General features: G+C 42.4%; 1 protein-coding gene across 37 annotated transcripts in view; it reads left to right on the forward strand.

Moving 5' to 3' along the window:
* LOC102302568 (protein tyrosine phosphatase receptor type D) overlaps window positions 1–26,749 on the forward strand; it is a 205,221-nt gene that overhangs the window by 103,837 nt on the left and 74,635 nt on the right. The gene's annotated exons all lie outside the window — the stretch shown is intronic.

Here is a 26,749-nt window from a genome sequence, read left to right on the forward strand (position 1 = left end):
CCCCCCCTTACCCCCAAGCCACATATGTCTCTCAGCAGGGAAGAGGCAAACAGTTGAAAACGTCTTCTCCGTTTATTCCCCGGTTTTATGTGCAGCTCCGGGATTTATTGACACAATTTAATTATGGGACCTTCCCAAAATGGCACTAACGGTCGATAAACGTTACCATTGAGCGGGCTCTTCGGAAGCCATCTTTTCACAAACTCCCATCTTCCTCGGCGTAGTGTGAATTCACATAACATTTGCTCAGACAACCTCAGACAACTGCCTCGGTGAAACTTCCAGACATTCCAAATCTTGACGCCTCAGTGCTCGCCATTCCCCTGCAACCCACCCCCCACCCCCCGATTAATTCCCTTCATTTGGCTGTGTGGTTGTTAGCAGCTGCGGCTACCCCCGTACCCTACTTTAACAGCTGTGCGGAGTCATCATTTCAAAGCCAAAACACACACACTTATCACGAGGTAGCCACAGCGCCTGTCTGCTAATGACTGAAGGGGTGTGTGGGAGTGAGGGAGGTCACGGAGACGCGGTGCTTGTTGTGTCTGCTGCCGAGGTGTGCGAAAACATGGCTGCTCATAAGCAGAGCCACTTCAGGCAGTACATTTTAGCTCTGGGATTTATATTTGCTCCTTTCTGTTCCTGCGCCGCCTGATCTCCCACATGCACGTGTTTGCTCCTTTTCTTTCCCCGGCTTCTTTCTATTGTTTTTCTTCCTAATCGCTCTCTTGCCAATTTTCTCCTCAGTTCTTACTTTGGCTTTTTCTTTCTGATGTTGTATTGTTTTTTTCTTCCTTTCTGTTTTTTGTTTCCCCCGCCAGCGTCTTTGTCTTTTCCCCACCTTCTTCCCTTGTTGTTTGGAAGCCGTGCAATAGCCCCTTCCAGCGACTCGGAAGCTCCTTAATTTCCTCCACTGTGCCGATGCTTGTGCATGCCCAGCCCTGACACTCAAAGGCTCTCCCTGCATGTGTGCTGTGCACTGAGGACCTCAGTGCACATCAGTTTAGTCTGTTCCAGACTAACCCCTCAGCACCAAAACCCTACTGTTGCTGCTCTGGATCCATTTGGATGTGAGCTAGCCTCAGGCTGTGGACCTGGTGGAGGATATGAGACACACGAGTGCAGAAAATGGCTGAGTCTGCCTGTTCAACAGATGGCACGAGCCTTAGAGCCAGTCCTACCTCACATGTTGGGCACTCTTTAAGAAAATTAACAGTAAGGACTCCTAGTAAACATGCACTTCTCTTAATAAATATAAAAGGGTATTTCCTTATCTCTGTGCAGGTCTGTTCGGTCTGCTGTTGTGTGTCTTTGGCCTTCTCTCTGTTGCTCTCTGTTGTTTTCTCCTTCACCTTGTTCCCCTTGCTCTTCAAATGCCTCCCGTTTAATTTGTGTAGCAAATTGGGCTTCGGCAATAGCTCGAAGGGGGGAGGAGCGGGGGACATAATTGTCCCCAGCGAGCCAAGGGGGGACAAAGTGCGAGAGAGGCAACAAACAATTTCTCTGTCTTTTACTGAGCAGTAATACAAACAGGACTCACTGGAGATGAGAGGACAGCCTAAAGCATTAAACAGCTCCACCTGCGCAGGGATGAAGTTAAAGCGAAAACTTTGGTGTGGGCACCAGAACTAAATAACTCGGGTCTCCTTTAACTCGATAGAGCTTTTGCTGCATGAGCCCAACACAAATATGAAGCAAAACCAAACCAGGTTTGGACTGGATCGTGTCTCCACAAGGTGTGGGGCTTGATTTTGCTACTGGGCCACAGAAAAATCAAGTCAACCTGCAATATAACTTAGATTACAGAGAGGAAGAATTTGCCAGCGTCAAACTATTAGATAACAGTTCAATGCTGGTAAGGCTGGCATTCATGCAACAAAAATAATGTACAACACAATATACAACAGAAATAGACAATAATATAGTGCTGTAATTGTAACAACATACTGCTGTAATAATGTTATAATCATATCGTAATATACAACAGTTTCAAAACTCAGCTGTGATGACAAAGAGTGATATTTTACTGTATTTTTAGAGCAGGCTGCTTAATAATATGTAGCTTAATCATTAAACTGATTCAGCTACAGATGTGTATATTGCGAACTAATTTACTGTATCTTTCTTTTCTCAATGAGCACACATCACTGACATCAAAAACCTAGTTGTCTCCCCAAGACAGCTCACTCTCTATTTACTTTAAGGGAAACAGCATTATATTTTATATATATTCATTTAGTTTTATTTGTTCTTTTTAAATGTATTTTTAAGATTGTAGTGCAGTAAAAATCTGATAAGGGTAGCATAACAGATGTTTACTTTGATTGCACTTTTAATAACAGTATGTGGGAGTTGGTTAAGGATAATGGGGATTGATTTGTGCATAATTGGAGCTTATTATTTAGTATTAGTGTACAGTAGTGTTCTTACTAACTAGGCAGCTCAGCCTCTTTCTGTTGACAATATTTACTTATACATTTTTGGGTCAACTTGAACGAAAGGTGGATTGTGAAATGTAAAAGTGAGGTCAGAGGTCAAATGTGACATGATTTTGGATGCAAACTAACTATATAAACATTTTATGAAAGTTTGATCTCATCTGATCTTGGAGACGAGGTCAAAAGTTCAAAGTAACATCATTTTTAGAATCCCCATATATCACTCCATATATGCTGATATGTTATGTACAGATTACTGTTATTTCTGTGACCTTCAGATCAGTCTATCAATGTTCATGAAGTATGACATCATATTTTACATTTTTACACACTACTTTCTATGTGTTGACAAGCACACTTGCACGATTCATAGGTTCTGAATTATCAGGCTTTTTGTTCATTTTCAGCCAATAAATCAATAGGTTGAACTTAAAGTCCTTGGTGAATATGAGCCAAATTTCATTCATTCATTCAGAACCTTTCAAGCTGTCGTGTTTAAAGACCGGTAGAAAGACAAGGCAACTGAACGCTACCACAGAAGCATAACCTCCCTGGTGGAGGTAAAAAATCAGCTGCTCTTTCAGCTGCAAATTTGCTCAGTTACGTCTGTAGAGAAACCCAACTCACACACTTTCTAGCCCATGCTGTGTTGGACCACGTCAAACCCTTGGCCTAATAGTGTTTTAATTGATTGCCCTCATTGCTGGTGGATGGCGTGGTGAGTCACAGCGAGCCAGCCCAATTCTCTTTAACACGTCAAAGGAGTATCGACAAGGCTCCGTCCTCTTTACACATTAAGATGTTAACACCCAAACTTCATCTCGCTCACGCGCACGAGTATGGAGCAACATGCCCACCCAAGCGCTAACAACATCCACAGGCACCTTAATGTATGTGCAAACCTTTGGAGCCTGCAATCAAAGGTGAACCACATGGGAGGAAAACAGCACATCATCTATTGATGTGGTGCTTCTTCTGAGCTGCAGCAGTGTGAAAAAAGCAAGCCATAGTAGAGTTGATGGGGGGGCGGCGGCTAAGGGCAGAATTAAATACAACAACATCTAAAGGCAGCCATGTTTCCATGCTAGTAGATTCTGTCCTTTCCCCATAAGTCAACTAAATGCAGAAGCAAGTTATGACCCAGCAGTATCTACTGTGACAGCAGAGGAGAGTATAAGTGTCATCTGTTTAGTAGTAATGCAGCAACAGAATGCGAAAAAATTAGAGGCATGCCTGCTGGACGAGTTATAACAAATTATGCACACGCGCAAAGACACACTGTCATTCCTATGAGCGTTACAGTGTTGTGAATAAAGCTGCAGCAGCGATGCACACAGATAAGTGGAGAAGTTCTAATGCATACGCCCGCCCCACATACCAGCTAAAAAGCTTCACCTTGTTAGGAGTACAAAAGCTAATGATACTCAATTCCCCAGATGACGTTAGGATGTAATGTGTGTTTTATGCATGCCTTGCCTAATATGAATTATTGTAAAATAGTATTGTATTTGCATATAAGCTTGCGGGCTGTACTGAAATTAGCATTTTTACAACAGCTCAAATTAAATCCGTCTGCTTAATTTGCCTACATGCTAATTTGATTTAAATTGAGTCTATTCCGTTCGCTTTTACGCCCGTACCCACGGAACCGGGCGCGCACGCACACACGTGAATGCACAGTACGCACTCTTTAAGAGCTGCAGCCTACACGCTGCGGTGCACACGCGGAATTAGGCACACAAATAAGCGCGCGCCGAGGTTACATGTTTGTGTAGCCGCACGAAATGACATCAAAGCAAGAGGAGAACCGTACTCTCAGAGGGGGTTTTGATCCAACTTTAAATCACTGTAATTCTTCAAGTCTACCACCTCGTTCATCATTCTGCCGGACGCTGCTCATGTGGAAATCTCATTGTTGGCTCCACTCGTTCATTTCAAAACGTATCTTAGCGCAGCACATCCTTAAAAACTAGCGTCGATATCTACAAGGGGAGAGCATGCATCATGTTCACACTTCAAATAAATGCGGTGAGAACACCTTCGGCTGAGAGTGCCAGCATTTAATTACCATCTAGTTGTTTGGATGAAGACCTTGTGACAAGGCTGGGAATCTGAGATAAAACAATGTTATCGGTGCAATGCAAGATGCTCGCTTGCAGGTTGAACTGAACGAGTAAGAAGTCATTATCATTTTCTTTGGCTGTAAAGGCCTGTACCAACTCCTTGTCAACAATGTGCTGTGCAATTATGTGTAAAGGTTGTATCAGGCCCATTATTAACTCCATGGATGCCGAGTTCTCCGGCAACTTTGCCCAAGTGTATTATTTAAGGCCATTAGCCTCATCTATGGATCGCAGTCATTTCGCCTCGCACTTAGACCACAAAATCGCACAAAAGCCAAGCAATTTTCATCACACCCCTGACCCTCCCACTCTCAAGAAAAGCAGATAATCACAAGCTATATGGAGATGTTGTACAGGCTCCGATGAAGGTAATTAAAGGCTAGCCCCCACCGTTAGTAACGCCACATCTGAGTGCACTTATTTCTTCAAGAAATAACCGACTAAAAAGTGGTGGTGCAAATTAAGCATGCTGTACCATTCACGTCTCAGAGTGGGAATATTGACAGAACAAAAGCACCTTAATCCAAATTGTAAATCCATTGGAGTGGCAATCAACAAACTCCACAAATCCCTTTTTCTAATTCCATAGATTTGAATCCCTCGCCATGAAACGACAGGGTCTGTCATACTGTGAAATGGTATGGATTTCAGTCAACCTGGCGCCTCCTTATCTGTCCGTTGAGCGTTTATGGTGTTAGCAAAACAATAGAGGGCCACGTTAACACGGTGTGTCATGCTAGTTTTTTTTTGTTTTGTCTTGATTCTTACACAATTGCTCTCCCTTTCTCTCCCTCATGCGCACACACTCTCATTGAAAGAGGACCTCGTAGCACGTCTTTGAAGCCGGGATCAGCCGGTGAGACGAACACAATGCCAGCTGTTCTGCATCTGCCGGGCTTACGCTTGGCACGATTCGGGCTTTGCTGGCGCACGTACTAAAATCTGATCACCCTTCACACACTGTGCCAGTGAACTGTATAACAATGCAGGTGTTTCATGACATTGCCACAGTGACAGTGCAATTAATGGATTGATGCCGTAGCTGTGGCGATGGGATTACTCGGCTAGTCAAGTCTGAAATACACGAGCGCTCACAGACCAGATGATGTTTTACTGCAGTGTGCAGGTGAAGGGGAGAGAACAAAACCTCTGTGTCTGCACAGCAATCTTACTAAAGATGCTTTTATACTCACAGTACAGAAAATCATACTCAAGTCTTTTAAGTAGAAAAGAGAAGTGAAAATGGTTCCATGTGGATTTGAGTCATAATGTTCCCAAAACATGCTGGAGTTTGTCTGCTCCCCATATGCTACCTGATTTATCTCCCAACTTTAGATTGACTTGTTAATAGAGAGAGATGTCCTTTATGTGGTCATCTGAGCACACAGCTCTGCCCCCAACAACAGGCTGTTCAAATCTTTTGTTTGCAAGAGGCTGTTGATAAGATGAAAGTTAAAGAGCTGGAACAGGAGGCTAAAACAGCTGCTTGAACTGTGGGGGCGGCACGAAGGTTATAATACTGAGACTTATTTTCATGTTAGTCTTGAAGTGACAATAAAAACTAGGCTTCAAAAATGAAAATAAAAAGAACTTAATGACGTGAAATGATCAACAGTGCATATTTTGTCCTGTCTCCCTCTCTTCACTCCTAACCGGTCACAGCAGATTCAATTTGATTTTAGTGATACAGCGCCAAGGCGTTTTATATTTTAAGGTAGACCCTACAATAATACATACAGAGAAAAACCCAACAATCATATGACCCCCTATGAGCAAGCACTTTGGGACAGTGGGAAGGAAAAACTCCCTTTTAACAGGAAGAAACCTCCAGCAGAACCAGGCTCAGGGAGGGGCGGGGCCATCTGCTGCGACCGGTTGGGGTGAGAGAAGGAAGACAGGATAAAAGACATGCTGTGGAAGAGAGACAGAGATTAATAACAGATATGATTCAATGCAGAGAGGTCTATTAACACATAGTTGAGTGAGAAAGGTGACTGGAAAGGAAAAACTCAATGCATCATGGGAATCCCCGCAGCCTCACCTACTGCAGCATAACTAAGGGAGGATTCAGGGTCACCTGGTCCAGCCCTAACTATATGCTTTAGCAAAAAGGAAAGTTTTAAGCCTTATCTTAAATCTTCTTATCTTAAGATTGTCTGCCCCCTTACCAAGGTTCTGCCAGAGGTTTCTTCCTGTTAAAAGGAAGTTTTTCCTTCCCACTGTCGCCAAAGTGCCCGATCATAAAGGTTTGTCTGATTGTTAGAGTTTTCTCTATGTTATTGAAGGGTTACAATATAAAGCACTTTAAGGTGACTGTTGTTGTGATGTGGTGCTGTATAAATGAAATAAGATGGAATTGAATAAGCTAAAATAAACCAGACTGGGTCTCCACATGATTGTGGGTTAGGTGCTGTCAAAAAATTGGCACCTGTTTTGAACTTTTTAAATTGACCCCTAATAAGACTCAATTTTATAATGATTAAAACTTATTCAGAACTAAACTAGAAGTAAACTTTGTCAAACATTGACAACTAAATGGAAATTAACTACCCTGGAAAAATGAACTGAAACTAAAGTGAACTGAACAAACAACAAAACCTCAAAAAAAAAATTTAAATAAATAAAAAAGGCAACTAATTAGACAACACAAAACTATAATGATTCTGGGGTGCACCAAAGCCCAGTGTGAGATCATTATTTTTGAACTTTGAGTCGTGCAAAACTCCTCTTACAGAGTCCAAGAATAAAAAAAATCATGAAGCTGGAAATGAGCACTTTTCTGGATACATGTTTACTTAGTGCAGTACATTTGGCTAAAATGTTCCTTCATCTGCTCCACATTCATGACTTGTTCATCAATTTTGCGCTAGCAAATCAGGCCAGTGATGATAATTTGATGATTACCAAAACTTTGCGATTTACATAAACAAAAGTATGCATCATTCACAACCAAACTCATCCAAAATCTAGTGTTTAATTTGTACGTCATAAGCAGTACACAGAAATCGGTGGTATACAGTATGACTGTGCTGCAGGGACAGGATTTACATGTCATTCAGTAAATTGTTGAAAATATCTCTGAAGATAAAATCTGCACTTTTGTTTGGTTGCTCACTTAATTCCCAAGCGGTAGTAACAGCAGATGGATCTGCATATTTGATTTGGCACAGCTTTTATACTGGATGCCCTTCCTGACCCAACCATCCTATTTATCCAGGCTTGGGATGAGCACTAGGAGTACACTAGCTTGTGACCTCCTTAGGCTGGGCCTATCCTTCTGCCCTTTAATTGGGGATCTTTTATTTGTTTCTGCGACTGTGTTAACCACTGCACATGAAAAATGGAAATAAATGTTGCTAAATTCATTAATTTGTTTGTTGAAACACTCCCATCTCTGACTTGTGAGGGAAACAATCACTTTTGAATTCCCCACTTCAGAACTGCGTGTGGTTTGGGCGCGTGTGTGCACGCGGGGGGGTATCACCCGGCCCTAGGCTGGCGCTTTGGTCTCACACTGGGGGGTCCTAAAAGTGCGACACGTTGCACTGATCTCAGTGCAGCACATTTGTGTGCCTCGGGGGGGTGTTGGGATTCTGCAGTGGGGTTAATGGTCTAAACCATTCATCTCCATGAAGCGCCTCCGGGCGATCTCTCAGTCCTAGCCAAAAAGCTTACATCCCAACCTTCTTACCTACAGCACTCGCCAAAGCGTGATGCAGATTGGGAAATCTTTATGCCCCGAGCTCCTCCTGTCACAGCTGATTTACATTCAGCGCTGTGATGGAGTGAGTGCTCAAAGTCCGTCTTAGGAGAGCCATCTTTCTCACCTAATACCCTCTCAAACACACTACATCTGTCAGTCTTTCCTGTCACTCCGCCCTCTCTCTTGTTTGCGCGCCCGCTCACTCATTAACTCACTCTCGCGCACACCGGCTCACACGCCCTGCGCCTTACACACTCTCTCTCTCTCCCTCTTTGGCTCCTCTGCACCGGCAAATGAGTCATGCCATTTGAGGAGCTGAGATTTATTGTGACACACTGCTTTAGTGTGGTTTATTAGTTATGGCAAATGAGAGTGAAAGCCTCCATTGAGAGGTGAAAATGCTCTCACGCCACAGCAAGACCCATAGGCTTTTCAAGTTGAGCCTGAGCCAAGCTCTTGTTTCTAATGGTGGAGCACTCTAAGTGCCCATCACATCATATGTATTCACACACACACACACACACACACACACACACACACACACACACACACACACACACAGCACACACACACACACACACACACACACACACACACGGGTCCCTGGACATTTATGCAGTGTTTAGACAGCATTCATCATAGCATCCATAACCAGTCTGTTTCCCTTTAGTTTTAATACTCCCCTGGTGCCATCTTTCATGTCATTCATCACCCTCTCATCAGCTAATTAATTACCCCAATCACCCCCATCACTTGAGTCACGATGAAGGATATTTCAAGTTAAGTGCAGATAATTAATGTACAACAAAGAGGCTGGAATGACCGTGGAATCCTGAGTCAAAAGGCGGGACCTTGTTAGCTTTTACAAGCCCCATTAAGGTAAACAAGCAGTCCGGAATATTTCATCAAAACATGGTGGACTGCTTTAGTCCTCCTAAATTCAACCTCATTCGCTCCTTCCTTAAACAGTCATTCCTGCACTTTTATCTTTTCCCTGCGTCTTGATAGTCGGTACAAGACGGCACAGAGTGTGCTCTGTGATGTCAGGATTTGTGCCTACATGGATTTCATTAAGTACACTTTCCAAATAAGATTTTCCCGCCTCTCAGAGCGCAGAAAAATACATGATCAGAGCGCCTCGCAACGATCCCCTTACACCCCTTCACCTTTCTCCCTGCCCGTGACCGGGTGGGACAGAAATTGCACACGGTGCACGATCTGTTGTCGCCTTTCATTAAATGGCACAATTTAATTGCGTGTGCTTTCCCTCTCATTGCTGGGATTTAAGGAGAAACATTCAAGAACAATAGGCTTTAGTTTTACCATCAAATTCTTATTTGTGTATCTGGCAAATGAGGACATGAGACGCTAATGAGTTAGCAGGTAGCAAAGTGCCACAGAATGAACCAGTTAAATAGAAAATTTAAGAGAGTCTTTGCACGAAAAGCCAGAAATTAAATACTGAAAAGAATTTAATTTTCCCTATTTTTGTAACTACTACAATGTTTTGCACATACTATGAAGGTTTGCATCTGGCTATGTGAATAGTCATATAGTAAATATAGTCAGATGATTGAAAACACTCCCTGGGGTTTGGTCCCTGTTGGCCAAGATTGATTTTTTTTTTCTTCAGTGAGATTTTTTGGGATTTTATTTAGCTAATTTAGTGGTTTGTCTCTTTGAGCATTCAACTTGGTAAATAATTAATATGGAAAACCCAAACGCTAAATAGCACAGCATGGTGGTTTTGCTACATTGAGTGAGATATCAGACTGGTACACAGACATAGGGGGAGATTCTAATGACTACGACTCGAGGCAGGCATTGTCTGTCTGTAAAACAAAGCAAGTGCCTTAATCCTCCACCCGTCCATCCTGTATATACTGTAGTCACAGATAATGTTTCTTGATCATTTAATAGCATCTGTTACCCTCACCTGTTTGTTCATTTTGAGGCTGCAAGGTGGTCTTCCTGTGATTGTTTCATTTGAATCCATTGGCTCACCTGTTTTGTCTGTTTTAAAGTGAAAATAATCCCTAACAGGTGTAATCTTTGTGCAAACAGTGTGCAGGGAATGGTAGTTTGTTGGCTCGCAACACATTCCACAATCCCAGCACCCATTCCTAAAGCATAAGATGGTAAAAGTAGCTGCTGTGCAGGGTTGAATTACACATATTCACTGTCTCTGTGGCATACGTGTATATATAAAAGAAGCATGTTCTCCACACATGCTTGTTAGACACCTAATGGAACCAAGAGATGGGCAGTACTTGTGGTGCATTATAGATCAGATGGTGTGCAAAATCCATGCTGACCCATGCCTGCCACATCAATGTGCTGCTTGTACAGTGTGCTAATGTCAAAATACCACGGATGCTGAGAGATTACAAATTGGGCGACAGAAAATAAAGCTACGGGAGAGAAAAGAGCTTAGTTGACGATTAACTAAAAGAATGGATGGATTGACTTTCAAAGGCATTTGAACCAGATGAGGTGATAGGACTGAAGTGAAGGGGAGGCTAATACAAGTTACAGGGATTTCTTTTATAGTTCTTCACTGCTTAGTGAGGTTTTTTTTTCTTTTACAAAGCTCAGAGATAATTTTCAAAAAGTAATCCTGGAGCCTACAACTCTAATCCCGCCGATATGATTAGGTTCTCGGCATCTTATGAAATGATCTCGACTCTTTTTTTCCCCGTTTTTTTCTAAGGATCTGAAATTTGGTAATGAAAGTCAAAGGTAAACAGATTAAAGATATTGCAGTTGGGATTGAATGTCACATTTTGATCTCATTTCAAGTCTCTTGTCATACACAATGAAAAGCAAAGAAAAAAAAAGTTGACTTTTATCTTGAAAGTATGCGCCACCGCATTTAACTTCCAGCCAACTTCCATCGGAGCTCAGAGTCAACACTGTGTGAACCAAGAGAGTTTTTATTTACAACATTTGCACAAAGAGAAGCACTTTGGCTCGCGGTCCTCTCGGCTTGCGGCATTATAGCGGACAGACGCTGAAGCATTACAGGAAAAAGATAAGAGTACTGCAGGTTTATAATGTGAGCTGGGTGAGGGGGGGGGGGGGGGAGAGTGCTCTGAAAATGCAGCCTTACGCCAAAATAATAATCCATGGCAACACACAGTAAGGCAGTAAATAGTGAAAATAACCAAGGTCCAGGCGACTTTGTAGTAATCAGTAGGCTGTGTAGTGGCTGAAGTGATTCGGGGGGATGGAGACGGAGAGTTACAATAATAGCAAACAAAAAAAAAAAAGCAAAACCAAACCACGGGAGGGTATTCTTATCTCAGATGACTGCTATCTCATAGAAGACAGCCACTTTTGTTTTGCCGTGGCTCATTGTGCGGCGTCTTTGAAATCCACGAGGGCCTGTTACACAGCATTCATTTTGTCTCATCACTCCCACAAAAGCCTTGACTGACAATATTTGAGATAGTTTGTTTCAGGTACAATGAGAGTAATTATTCAGGCTGCACTGAGAAAACAGAGAGTACCAGCAGAAAGTAAGCAACATTACTGGCAATGACACAATATGGCAACAAATTACTAGTAAGAGCTGCACAAATAATGACACGGGGCTGGGGATTGTTAAAAAAAAAGAAAAAAGGAAATGCAGTCAGCACACCGCTGCTGTGGCTTTCTGAGCTTTGCGAGGTTATGATAAAGTTAGAGGCTCCAATAAACACAAACGGAGCCTCGTCTTTGGTCAAGGTTGCTTGAGATAACAAGATTAGACCAAAAAGAAAAACGCATGGGTCAAATTATGAGCACAAAACCAACAAAAGCATCCAAGGTGTCTGTGTGTGCCCAGAAAAAACAAGCTGAATTTTCCCTAAAGTATCCATGTGCAGTGGAGCTGGTGCTCATCACCGGAAGAAGCTGTAGTGTGTGCCCTGGGTCAGCCATGCAGAGAAGCACTTTCTTGTTTACTGCCACCCTACTACTGTTCCCAGCTGCCTTTTTTTTTTTTTAATCCAATAAAGGGCTTCTCAAAAGGCAGATCTATCCATCGAGTCACTGCTCTACATCTGTACAAGATCTGGAAATATTGATTAGGTGATAATTAAATTGTCCACCCCAGCTTGATATGGATTAATAATTGTCCACTAATGCCCTCCTGACATTTTACTGCATTGACTCGATACTGTTTGCAAGGGTGCCGTCGATAATTTTGATGATTAGTATTCCTCGTTTTGTCCCTAATGAGACCAATCAGAGCTGGCTCGACTTTTTGCCTAAGACTCAGAGAGAGGAGTGAAAGCGAGTGAGAAGGGAGGATAGATTTTCTCTTAGGACCCATTACTCAGTGCTTTGGGTCCTTATCACAGATATATCCCCTTGCTTTACAGGAACATTTCTTGTCTTACAAACCCGATTCCTGACGAGTAATCAGCGTATCGCCAGTCTAAATATAAACTGTCATTCTGCGTTGATCCAAATCACGTAAAGAGGACATCTTTGGACAAACAACAGCACCAGTAGGAGTACTATAAATACTGAGATGAGAAGGTGGTATGGGCCGCGTGCCACATCGCTGCTTCGACTTCCTCGCTGCCATCTGTGAGTGTTCCTCCTCTGGCATTCTCACAAAGGCCTTTTGTGAATTTTTTTCCCCCCCCTTTGTCCCTGTTTGCTAGGTTTAATTAGGTTATTTACTTGAGCCTCACCTCCCAGTGTTTCATTATAGTGGGCATTGCAGATAGGGCTTCACACAGGGCAGGGGCAGATAAAAACTTAGGACAAAAGATGATAAATGTCGCGAGCGGGGACCGGAATGCAATCTGGCCGCCACGATGCAGAGATGCTCTAATGGCTTCCCAGCAAGGAAGGGGGAAGGCACTGTCGAGATGGCAACGTGATAAATGGCGCTGGGATGGCAGTAAGGACTGTAGGCAAGACAAAGAAAAGAAAAGAGTCATGGAAGTGGCGGGAAAAAAACAAAACAAAGCAAAAAAAACCAAAAACAAAGATGGACCACAAAATGGATCTAATTAATCTGGACTTCGAACCCCCCTCACTGACAAATCCAGTGCAGAGGAAGAAGAGGAAGCGAAATTGTTTTTAGGGATGTGTTCACCCTCCACCTCCAGCCACCAACCCTCCTTCCCTCCTTTTTCCCTTTCCATTCCACTTTCCACCCAGGTTGGAAAGGCAAAGGGACGTATGGCTTCTGACAGTGCTGCCGCACCTGTGGAATGATTAATGGCGGCGCACTCGCCTCACATGCTGCAGAGTGAAAATATCCATTCCAAAAACACAAGGAGAACTCTGCTATAAACATAATTCTTCTGCTATTTACCGGTACATTACACAAACGTAGGTTTTAGGCCTCCTTTAAAGGCAAACAACATTCATCGCAGACCTGTTTTTCTTTTTCTTTTTTCTCCTTATAATGCTGCATTTTCTCTACTGTATTAACTTTCCGGATGGTTTCTCACTGGTGAATACACTACATTACATCGGATTCGTTTATTCTTAAAGCCATCTATACTAATGTATGATGATTACTATAAAAATGGATGGGGGGAAAAAGTGAGCATGAGAGAGGAATGGAAGGAAAAAGCCTCTCATACAGGGATGAATGAGTGGATAAAACTGCATTAGCGCTGATATCTCATTCAATGAGATGCGTGCTGAAGTGATGTCAGTACTTTTTAGATACACATGTGTTAAGGGAGACTCATTTGCAAGCCACATCAGAGTTTTATTCATATGCAGAAAGCTACGCTAGTCCCGACAATTATGGATGCAGTTTGCAACTTTGACTATTAATTGCAGATACTTTACATCCTTATGAGATCTTACACTTGAATCGTATCCGTGCGATGCGTTGGATAACTCCCATTTCACACCATTGTAAAGGACCCTTGTTTGACGTGACCGACTACCCCCCCATCAGTTCAGTCCTATCTTTGACAAGTCTCACACTTTAAACCTTCAAGTGCACTAGATTTCCTGGAGTATTCACGATGTTCACGCCAAGTCAATTTGTAGGCTTACTATTTATCCTTTAATCAATGTGAGAAGACAAATGAAGTCATTACTTACCAGGGATCATAGTACCTCGTGGCATTTTGTGACAATGCCACCGGCTTTTAACTTTATCTCTCGCTCCTTGGCAGAGTGGTTTCACTGCTCCACAATAAAATAACTCCAGTCGATACCCACTTGCGCTTTTAGAATGATTCAGATAAGAGTGAAAAACAAATTAATAGCAGATTTGAAACTTGGATAAAACTTTATCCACAATGGAATCTGGCAGAAACAGCCAAAGCACATTTCGATCCTGGTATTCAAACATTATTTATCACATTTGAATATATTTAAAGTTCCAGATATGAACTTTTATGGCAAAAAACATCCCAGTGTGGAGGATACGAGTATAACAAATGTCTTTAGTTTGATTCAAGTCAGGCAACACACTTGGCCTGGTCATAGTTTCTACTTTTTTCCCCTCTTTAGAAACTCTCATAATTTTTGGCAGTCTATTTTGGATCATTATTTTCTGGAATATTCCTTTTCTGCCAGGCTTTGGGAAACTTGAGTCATCTTGTCAAGCATTACCTTGGTGTGTTCACTGGGATTCGTGCTGTTGTCTTTTGGTTTTATCCCCCGACACCTTTTTTTGTACTCATGCAACCTCATTGACAGGGGAGCCTCCAGAAGTTTTGCCTAGGGGGGCCACTATAAATATTAGGGTGACACAACAAAAACAAAATTTCCAGTTTTATTACGCTGCTGTCAAATATAGGTAAAAAGAGAGTAAATTTTAGCGGTGGTCAGTTCCCCCCCCTGGCCCCCCCTTGGTTGTGCCCCTGCTCATTGCATCACACTTCCACTGTTGGGATTATGTATTCACTGTGGTAGTCCTGGCTAACGTTCGTGCCAGATACACCGGGCCTCATCTGAGCCGAACAAATTCATCTTGGCACCGTGCGATCAAAGAATGTCCCCACAATATTCATCAGGGCTCTTTTTAATGATCTTTATCGAAGTTAGTCTTGCAGTTTTGTGCCAAAGAATACGTTTTTTTTTCAGTTTGTTTGTTTTCTTATGCACAGTCTGAGCTTTCACAGAAGCCCTGGCTTCATTTGATAACCCTTGTGACGAGTTGGAGGCACTTGCCCATCTGTTTTTCAGAAAAAGATTGTCCAAGTAGGGCACAGTCCATGGCATCATTTTAGGGGCACGGCCTCCTGATTACTGTCTCGGTCCTGTTTGTACTGATTTTAAGGTGGTACCTTTCCATCCTTGCAAAAAGGATGTTTTTTGCTTGAATGTCTGCTGCTATTATACAAATAGACCGAGGGTACAAGGAAGTACTCCAATTGTTAACTTAGAACGGGTGTAAACACTTCAGCTGTATTGTGAAAAATACACAAGTATGCACTTATGTCTGGATGCACAAATAAACGTGGTCTGTACAGTATTTCTGTTCACACACTTATGTACATACACTTAAAGCACACATTAAAAAAAACTCCCACATTTACTCGCCTAGTGGACTAAAGCCCATTACTGCCAGCAAACATTTGCACTTGAGGGTGGCGCCTTTGTGTACTCTCTCACTCTGTCAACTGAAGCTCAGTTTGGCGAAGGGTGAAAAGGACTAAGAAGGGAAGGGTAACCAACTCCATCAGTCCAGAGGCCACATCTCCGGCCCCCAATAGTCTCATGCCCTGCGGAGGCTTCAAATCATCAGCAATCGACTCCAGATTTTTCATATCCCTTCACCGCAGAATATTCCATTAAATCAAAACAAATATGAAAGGCTATAATATAGGCCAACTCAGAAAAAGCTGTTCTTTTATATTGTTTGTCTTCATTCTTTCATTTAAAAAAAGTGATTGGTTGTGTAATTTCATCACTTTGATCGTGTTCATTTTAACTTTAAAGTGATGCAAATATTTCCAAGGTTAAAGCAATTATTTGGGGGGTAATCGCAACATGCAAGCAGTTCAATGGAAACCTGAGACTAGTTTCAAAGTTTGGACAAAAATAAAAGCAAAACATTATGGAAGCAGAAGTGCGATGTTGCGGCACGTTGCACAGATATGTGTGGCAGCGGGCTTATGATTATGATAAATACAAATACTCTAAAAGCAGAGACTCTAGTAGCGCACAGTCAGTGTAAACAGACACATGGACACACACACATATACTCTTTACACCTCCCCATGAATCATCGTCACATCCACACGCGCACACATCAAGGAAGAGTCTTTCCAAAATGATCTGAAGCACTTAATTTTACTGGATTATTTTAATTACGCCCCCTGAGGGTTGGTGTTTTTTTGCTCCTGGGGTGACATTGCACTGTTTGCTTCCAAGTCAAAAAACCCCATTCACCAGACTGACCCTGATACCACCCGCCCTCATTTGTTTCCCATCTGTAGCTCTTCAAAGACTTTGCCACACACAGACGCACACACACACACACACTCATACAAGCTCAACTGTTTTCTTCAGGGGTTCGCAATTAAGAATTCAAAGACTTCATCTTAGATTTACTGCATGCAGTTTAGTTGGCGACATATTAATAATGTGTAGCTGACAGAAACAATCCACTAAGACACAGCTAATGTGTTATCCTGCTATCGGGTATGTTGCTAAGTTAATGTAAGGAAAACTAATTACAAATGATGATTCTTTTGGACAATCCCGTGGCATTTTCATATATACGGATATGAAATGAAATGCAGCAGATCAGATACAAAACTTTGACGTAGTTAGTAACTGATATCTTTATGAAAAATGAGCCAAAATGAGCCAGTTGTACTATAAACCTCACTCAGTAAATTAAGCTATTATAAGATTTTAGACAATTATGGTTTATTACGTGTTTGAATCTAACATTCACAGGTAAAAGCGCAAGATTTCCAAATCTCATTTGAACCCTGAAAGAACTCATTTCCATCGACATAATAATAGTTTCCTTACATTTTCGCCTAAACAAACATCAGTACCAAAAAGCTGGCACTGGTGCGATGGGCCCAAAGTTGGAACAGCTGCTGTTATTGGCCTTTTGTGGTGCTACCAAAAGGAATTCCACAAAATATTTAATTGGCTGGAATTTTATTCTTCCAGTCTTGGAAGAAACATGCAGACTGGTTCTGCACTGAGGTTGAACGGGCTCCGAGCAGTGCTGGCTTCTGTGGCACTGTTCTGTTGGTGAGATCTTCTCATAGGGTCCAAAACTTCTGGACAACCCAAGTCATCTGGCTCTGGTTTATTGGAGGTTTTCTTAAGTTACATAAGCACAAAACACAGCAATGCTTTGAGTTTCCACTCTGTTCACATATGGAAGAAAACATGATATGTCATAATTGACATGTCATTACATTCCTGGTCACTAACAGCTATGCCACTGGTTTCTGACAGATCATACTCACTGCTGGCTTCATAAAGGAAAAGGTGATTTTCATCTCAGTACCCTTCCACTTACTACCATTTTTCTTCCTCTCTTTTATATGCAGTACTATTCCTTCACTGCTGCATAAAATTAGTGGCCTATGAAAGGTCACTTTGGTCCTTGAGTGACTGTTTGTGGTACCTCCCCTTTATATCATTTGTCCCAGTAATAGGATTTTGGTGTGAGGATAGCCATTAATACAGCTGGTTGCAGAGAACAGTACTCAGACGAGCTCATTTTGGATTTTTTTTCTTCTTTTTGTTCTTTTTTTGTGTGTGTGTGTGTTTTTTTTAAGAATTTGTATTTTATTTTAATGAGAATGTGAAGACTAGCATAATGTGATGGTTGGGTGTACAGAGGATGTGGAGAAACCAGGATAAAAGGTCTGCTTATTTTCCTAAAAAGCTTGCTATTAATATAACCTGGTTTGCTGAACTTAGGAGCATTTGCAGGATAGCTGAGCTGCTGAAAGGAAGCCAGTTGTCATCATGCAGGATTGCTGGAGCATGAGCTAGTTTGCCTGTAAGCGCCTAAGAAAACACAGTGCAGGGAATGTGTCACTTCTTATGGCCCGGCAACTGGCATCCATCGGAAATGGCTTGGCACTGCTTATCCATAAAATTAGAGTCTGTTTAAATATACAATGTCGAATCTGTGGAATTATTTGCTACATAATCCATCTCTGCTCCTACGGAGACAAATATGAGGCAAGCTTTTCCGCTCTGTGGTTGAGGGCAAGACAATTATGTGAAGTTTATGCTTTAAAGAAATAGGGCAGGCCCAAGAATAGTGAAATACTCCCTCGATTAGAGCCGGCTGAACATGGTAGTTATTTAATTTCCTATACACAATACATATATATATATACATATATACATTTCCTATTTCCTATATATTGATTTCCTATACACAATATAGGAAACAATATAAAATACACAATAAACACAAAGGAACTGAATAATATATTAGTATTTGTTTTCTTCCTAATTTCCTAATTTTCATATTTGTCACATGTACATGTTTCAGATCACAAATTTTAATATTAGACAAAATACAAAATGCAGTTTTCTTTTTAGAATGGGAAATAAGTCGTCTAATCTATTTGGCCTTATGTGCAAAAACTAATTGCCCCTAAACCTAATAACAGGTCGTGCCACAGTTGGCAGCATGAACTGCAATCAGTCATTTGTAATAACTGGAAATGAGTCTTTCACATTGCTATTAAAGAATTTTGGCCAGTTTTCTTTGTAGAATTGTTGTAATTCAGCCACATTGGAGAGTTTTTGATATATTCGGCCTTTTAAGATCTTGCCAAAGCATCTCAATCAGATTTGAGTCCAGACTGACTAGACCACTCCAAAACCATCATTTTGGGGTTTTTTTTGTGGCCATTCAGATGCGGACATGTGTATTTTGGATCATTGTCCTGCTGCATAACCCAACTGTGCTTGATCTTCAAGGCATGAAATAGAGGTCGGGCGTTCTCTTTCAGGATTTTCTGGCAAAGAGCAGAATTCTTAGTTCTGTCAATTACAGCATGTCTTCCAGGTCCCAAAGCAGCAAAGCAGCCCCTGACCGTCACACTACCACCACCATGTTTGTTGTTTTTATGCTGTGTTAGTTTTATGCCAGATGTAACGGGACACAAACCTTTGAAAAAGCTCAACTTTTGTCTTGTCAATCCACAGAATATTTTTTCCCAAAAGGTCTCGGGGATCATCAAGATGTTCTTTTTGGTCAGCAGTGGTTTTTGTCCTTGGAAATCTCCCATGGAGGCCATTTTTGCCCAGTTTCTTTCTTATGGTTGAATCATAAACTCTGACCATAGTTCTTTAGCTGTTGTTCTGATTTCTTTGTAACCTCCTGGATGATTCGTCGATGTGCTCTTGGAGTAAATTCGGACACTCCTGGAAAGGTTTCCCTCTGTTCCAAGTTGTGGTATAGTGGCTGTCACAGTGATTCACTGGAGTCCCGAAGCTGTGGCAATGGCTTTGTAACAGTTTCCTGGCTGATAGATGCCAGTGACTTTGTTTCTCATCTGTTTCTTTAGATCTTTGCATGATGCGTTGCTTTGTGAGGTCTTCTAGCCTTGTTCACTTTACCAGACAGATTTTATTTAAGTGATTTGGCAGGAATCAGGGTGAGGCTAGTGAACTAGAACTCAGATTGGATAGCCTTTTCCCTCAACAAATGAAATCATCGTTTAAAATCTTTTATCTTTGTATTATTATTACAATTATTATTATTATTATTTCTGTATTAGAAGAATCACACACATCATTATATTGACAATAATCTGACACGGTCAAAGACTGTTTATCTTTTTTTTTTTCTTTTTACATCTTTTCAAGTCTGTGCAGCCTCAGCATGATAACTACTGGCCATTTTGCTGCAGCACTGCCATTTAATGAATCGTTCCATTGCCTAGTGGATAACAGAATGAACGAATGGCTTTCTGTGTTAGTGGCTGCCACTGCCTATCCTATCAGATAATTAACTTTTTGCAAATAGACTGCACTGACTACCAAACAGAGTAAGCCTGCACAATTAGAATTGCTTATCTATGTTCTTTCTTTTCTTTTTTTTTTCCCTTCCCCCACCCCCCACCTCCCCTCCCCTCAGACGTTAGAGGGAAAAACAAACAAGACAAACAAATCCAAATTTCATACTTCTTGTTCGACTGTTTTCTCCTCAAATGGTCACACACCAATTGGCCCCAGATTTGTGTATCCATGCACAAATGAACAAATAATGAATGAGCAGGGATGAAAATGAAGTCTTATTGAAAGTGAACCCTCTGTATTATTATTATTTTTTATATTTTTTTTCTTTTGCAGTGGCTTTTGACAACCTCAGCCCAGATGTTCAGAATTTCCAACAGGGAAGCTGAGTGTTCCCCCAGCCCCGCCCCCCAACCTCCCACTTCTTCTTCAGCCTTCATATTTATTTCTTTTTCTCACAGGCGGACGGTTTCGCACCAACAGTGGTGCAATTCAATATTTATATGTTTCCTTCTGTTTGGTTTCCACCGCAAAGGGAGGTGGGCATTCCTGCGTCTGATTTGCCTCGGCGGTGATCCGGTCCCAGCTTTTAGAGCGTCGGGGGCCGTTTGAACAAAGCCATCTGTTTGAGTGGGCCGTTTTATTAAGTGACAAACTGGATCCCTCTGCCTCGCTAATGTGCCCCTCGGGAGACGGCGGTAGCTTGTTTTCGGGTGCGTGCCTGGTAGAAAGATAAGCACAGGAAGTGAGGGAGAGAGAGAGAGTGAGTTTTCCTATGCAAATGTCGGGATACGCCGCAGAAGAGGCGTGCATAACCCATGCGGTTCCGTCTCTCCAGAACTGAGAGGTTTTTACCTTTATGAATCCACGATGATAATTGAACAGGGACCCCTTCGGCTTCCATCTCATCCAAACTTGCCTCTCTTCAATATGTGCTTATTTAATGGACCCCTTCACGATTTTCTGTCGCCCCACGTCAGTCAATTTATTAACATCGTTCGCCCATTTGCAATGCCTCCGCCATCCAACAGGAATGCTCGAATACTCGTGAGAGCATGTGCTTGTGCATGCATGTATATGTGCACGATTTGCGCTTCTGCCCCCCCATCAGAGATTCTGTCAGTGCATCGAATGTGGGACAAGAGCATTAGCCATTCTTTTTGAAGCGGTTGCTGTTGTCTGCGCACAAGTGCCCTTACTCCAGCAGAGTTGTAGCCAGAAGCTCAGACCTTCCATAGGAGCGCCACTGAGCATGAGTAATACACACCGGCCGGGGTTAAGACAGTCCAATCAGAATATGTTTTTTTAAGCAGCCTTAGTCACTGGGTTGAGTATTTGAGTTTGCATGCTATTATGTGTCCTACTGCTTTTATTCTGGCTTTAAAGCCACGTTCAATGCACTGATATACATTTATTTATTCATATCCGCCTCTCTTTAGCTCATGAGCCAGATAAGAGACCGTGACCCTATCAGGAAATGGACCTGCAGCCCTATTACCTATATGCAGTCTCTATATTAATGTGTCATTAGGCTGCATTTTTGTATATTCCATTGGATTAGTTTTACATAATGACTGTTTGAAATTTTGCTTAGAGAGCACATTTAAGCAGTGGGGAGGGGCTGGTGGCGGTGGGGGCAGTGTGGGAGAAGGCTTGCATTATGAACTTCATTATGTGTGACAAGCAGCACAATATTGATGGAAGAGTGGGTCCCCATCATTGCACTGCATTAAAACCTCTGCAGTGAATTAATGTACTATTCCTGATCTAGTAATTAACAATCATTCGGGGGCCATATCCCTTCTCAAGTAATCACTAATTGCAATAAGAATTTCAGATTCCATTTAAGGCAAGATTACCGATGAGCATGCAATGCAAATCAGCCAACAGTTCTAATTAGGCTCCGATTCTTTCTCTCTCGCTCTTTCTGCCGAGATCCTTTGTCAGCGCGTACAATGTGGAGTTTGTTTCCTCCGCATTATAAGAGATACATTTTTTTATCATAGCACTGCAGATAGCGAGCTGTGAAGTGGCCAAAGATTAGCATGTGCGGTTTGTCTTGGTTCCTTTTTGGTTTGTGGTTTTTTCCCCGCCCTCCCTTTATGTTGTTTGGCTCTGTTTTTGTGCATCTGCTGTTAAGACATTCTGCTTTGGTTTTTGGCATGAGGTCAGACATCTCTAGACTTTGTGCAGGCAGTTAACTGAACTACAATCACCAATGAGCCCGTCACTGTTTACCTTCCTTTTTTCAACTATTATAACAAAGTTACTGCTGCTGTTTGACTTGCAGAATACTCAAAGGATTATAAGTCATAAGTAAGTCAAACATCTGAGGCATATATACATATATATATATATATAAATATATACACCACATGTGTCACTTTTACCCTCTCCTGACACCAGCCGCCCCTTCCAGTCTAATTTGTGTTGCTTGCTCGAATTGTGACAATTCATCAATATCACACAGCTGATATGCTGGGGCTTAAAAGATGTCGAATGAGGTTAATGACATCCTTAAATGTTCCTTTCTTCCATGCGTACGTCCAAAATGGAGCAGAGTATTTGCAGACTGCCACCCAATGTGTTAGGATTAATTATCGCCCTCCGCAACCCCACCTCACCCTGCAAGTTAAAGATTCAGAGAGGAAATGGCCCCTTTCATGCAAATGAAATTGAATATGTCAGTCAGTATAATTGTGAAAACCGAGCCATCTTGGACCCAATAGAGGTTTCAGCTAAAAGTCGGTTTATTAATGTTCTTCTTTCCTCTCTTTGATTCGTGCTCTTTAATGGCTCGGCAGATCAAACTTAAGTCTACGGCGAATCCTGATAGCTGCGAATGTTTTGGCCATTGTGAACGAAACCCAGACTCGGATGTCTTTGAGAACCAGCATTTCTAAATGCAGTGTTTGACTGTGAGTTAAGCCAATATCAAACAGGCTTGTAATGAATGCACATCTCCAAGATCCTCTGAACCCCACTGGGATGATACAAAAAGAATCGATATCATTAGCCCCGGTCCTCACTTTTACCATCGACTGCTCGGATAGCTCTCCTGTAGCAGGTACTTGAAGCAGAAAACAAAAAAATCAAACCAAACCAACAAAAACCTGAAGATGTGAGCTTATTTATGCAGTGTCAGTTTACCGACAGCGTTTCTTGAAATGTTTCCCCTTCTGTGTCATGTCAGAGTTTGACTTTTAAATGGGTTTTGCAGCTAATAAACACGTTCGCATCATTTATTCATTTGGGTTGGGAGTTATCAAGAAGAGAAGAAATTTCCATTTAGGTCCAACACCTCTTACTTTTTGTTTGAAATCCAAGTTTGAGCAGAAAAGAAAATGGAGCGGCTCTCCCAATCCTTCCATTAGTGCCGGGGTCACTGGCTCTTTCTGCACTGCCCCGGAAATATATCGGAAGATAACATCACACAACAATTATTTGCACTGAAGGTTGCTCCTACATCACCTCTGTGAATGACTGATTCTGGTAACCCGTATTAAGGTCAAACCAATGCAGCGCTTCTGAGGGTCAACAGTTGCGTGGGGTTGAATGGGGGATTTGCCGTAGCCCTGGAGAAAAGAGGAAGGGCGAAATGCAATGCACTGTTGCAACTTGAAAGAATCAAATGAATCCCAGAGTTTCCCTTCGTGCTTTAAATAGGTTTCCAGAAAAGGACTCGTGCAGATCAGCCACCTCTTTTTGTTAGTGCTGCCTAGCACCAATGTAACACCATATTGTTAAACAGCAGGGTGCAGAGTGTCAGCACAGATCAGACCATAACGGTTATATACAGGCTACCAAAAGATACCGGCCACAAGTTAAATTTTTGGCTTCTATATTCCGTTTTTGATTCCAGAGTAGGTAATATGTTGTGCCTGCTCAAACGTGACTCCTTGTGGTTATTTATTTATGTTTTTTCTTTATAATCAGCTAAAAAAAAACTTGATTGATGGGTTGAAAAGAAAACTTGAAATGTTTTAAGACCTCACCAGTCGTAAGGGTAGTGTGCAGTAGCAGGAGCAGTTATGCATTTCATCTTCAGCCCACATTGTTTCAAGGCTTCCAATTTTCATTTCTGTTCACACATTAAAAATAAAGATATTTAAAGTCAGGGAATGGTCTGCCCCCTCAGCCCTGTGGACATGGATGTTCTGAAGAACAATCGTGGTTCTCACTCAAACATCAAATTATTAACACAACATTGAACCATGAAAAATGGAGCTGTGGGATGCTTCGTCTTTTCCCGTGGCTATGTATGGGATAGGTTACATAATGACCTCGAGGGAAGGCAGGAACAGGCCCGTGTCACAAGCCTTTCAGCTTGTGACACTTCTCATTTGTTTGCCACTGACAGCTTAGCACTGGATTACCAGGTGCCTAGCCATGGCATTAATTTATGTAGATTGTGGCTACCTCTCAAAGGAGGTGCGCACACGCAGCCGAGGTAAAAGGAGCCTCTTAAATTGTTAGCCTCGCGTTGAAAAGCTAATCTGTGTTAATTAAAAAAAAAAATTGGTTTAAATGAACATGATTACAGTTAAAAAGTGACACGTCTCCCCTGCTTTCTGCTGTCGTATGCTTTTATACCGCAACAGAAGTCATTTTCTGACACAGTCGCTGACAAAAAAAAAAAAAATCGTGCTTCTTTGGTAAGGTTTCTCTGTGGCGTGTGAAATTTGCACACTGTTTGCTCACAGACCGTGCCTCTACTCGCTGCCAAGGTTATAGCCGCGGTATTGTTCGGACAAGAGCCGAGGTTTCAATCAGCCTCTGTCTGCGCCGTACGAGGAGCCTACCAAAATGGATGTTTGTCAGCCGCAGATCTAAAATGGGGGTATGATGGCGATATCAGCGGCCATGTCTGTGAAAACACCATTACCTCCATGTCACGCCTCAATCACTCCCCATTGTGCTATGACTAGCCCCCCCGCCCCACCTCCCCTCCTCCCACACACACACACATACACACACATGCAGACACACACACACACCTCCAGCGCCGATCTCCCGTACATGTCGTAGAAGTCTATTACAGGCAGCATAGGGAGACGCGCCGCAGCCGTAATGGATGGCCTGGGAGCGAAAACAGCCCCAATAGCATATCAATTACCCATCAGCGCCCTCTTGGCTGCATGCCAACGTGCACCACACCCCGGCCAGTCAATGAGATAAGGCGCAAATGCAGATATAATGGAGCTTTAGGCCAAGTACAAATTACACAGTGTCAACTCTGCTGCCCACCTGTCTGATCTGTCAGCAGGTGAACCAGAGTGCGAGTCTGAGAAACCTGCGCGCATGTGCGTGCGCGTGAGGGGCGATCAGGCGATTTCCCAGACTCGCTGGCCCAGTGGAAGCCCAGCTGCTTGCCCGTTTATCTGTTCACTCTTTTGATTGCCACTCGCATATCTTATGTCACCTCTCCGCGAATCCCGCAGGTTAATTTGTCCCACACTCGCAGCGCTGTCGCCGACACTGCTGCTAGGCATTCAGCCGGTGCACAGGCAGGCACGCGAATAAGCACGGTCGCACGTTCTCGCTCACACACGCTCACTCGGATGAGGTGATTCACATGGTTGGCATTACTGCAGCTGTGTGGCTTCTAATGGCCTTCTGAAGTGATTGATAAAAGGCAAACAGTTGCTCTGCAGGGGGACAGATGGAGCTGCACCTCCCACTGAAGCCGGCACTCTAGCTTCAGAGGAAAACACTGGCGGTGGGGGTCTGACTTAGCACTGACATTATTGCTACTGAAATTATAAGAGCCTTGATCATGATAAAGCTGGAGTCTAAATCAATCAAATTCTCATCAGGGGAAGCCAGGTCCCTTTGATAACCGATCACTTTCATGCTTTTTGATTTTTGTGCGATTGTAAAAGAAACGTCAGCTTGTGAGGCAGAGGCTGATTATCCTGGGGTGGGGGGAGGCAAGACAGAACTGAATTGTTGCGAGTGAATATGGATTGAGATTGGCTGTAATGGCTGACAAAGCCTGACTTAGACCGGGGAGCATTTTTCTTGTAATTCTAAAAATGCACTCTGCAGGAATAAGATTGGAACAACCTCATTGTTGTGCAAACCAAAGCAAATACTAGCGTACGGCGCTGCAAAGCCCACATGGGGTTTTAAAACGTCCATACCATGACCACAGAAAGCACTCGCCTGCTGCATTTTTTGCATTTTTATCCTCATTTCCTTTACGCTTGACTTGTTGCGTCAAATTAAAGGACCAATTAAGAGCGAAAAGAACAGCAATCAAAGAATTCCAAAGCTCTTATCAGGTTTATGTCTCATTTGTGTGGGGCACCACTATTATTCATTGATGTTCGACAGATTAACAATGTCTGCAACTAAATGGATTTAAAAGGCTCCTTTTTTCTGAATACAAGTGGGGAAATGTTATAACATACAGATATTAGCCCTGGTACTAATGCTACTGATCAGAAACACCCAGTCTTAGAGGGATGCTAAAAAACTAGCTCACGTGTTAATCACTTCTAACCTGAACTTGAATACTTACTATTAATCTCTGTCTCTCTTCCACAGTGTGTTTT

The sequence above is a fragment of the Haplochromis burtoni genome, unplaced genomic scaffold (genome assembly GCF_018398535.1).
Source record: "Haplochromis burtoni strain Fernald_Lab_line unplaced genomic scaffold, NCSU_Asbu1 Contig_198, whole genome shotgun sequence".
Taxonomy (NCBI): Eukaryota; Metazoa; Chordata; class Actinopteri; order Cichliformes; family Cichlidae; genus Haplochromis; species Haplochromis burtoni.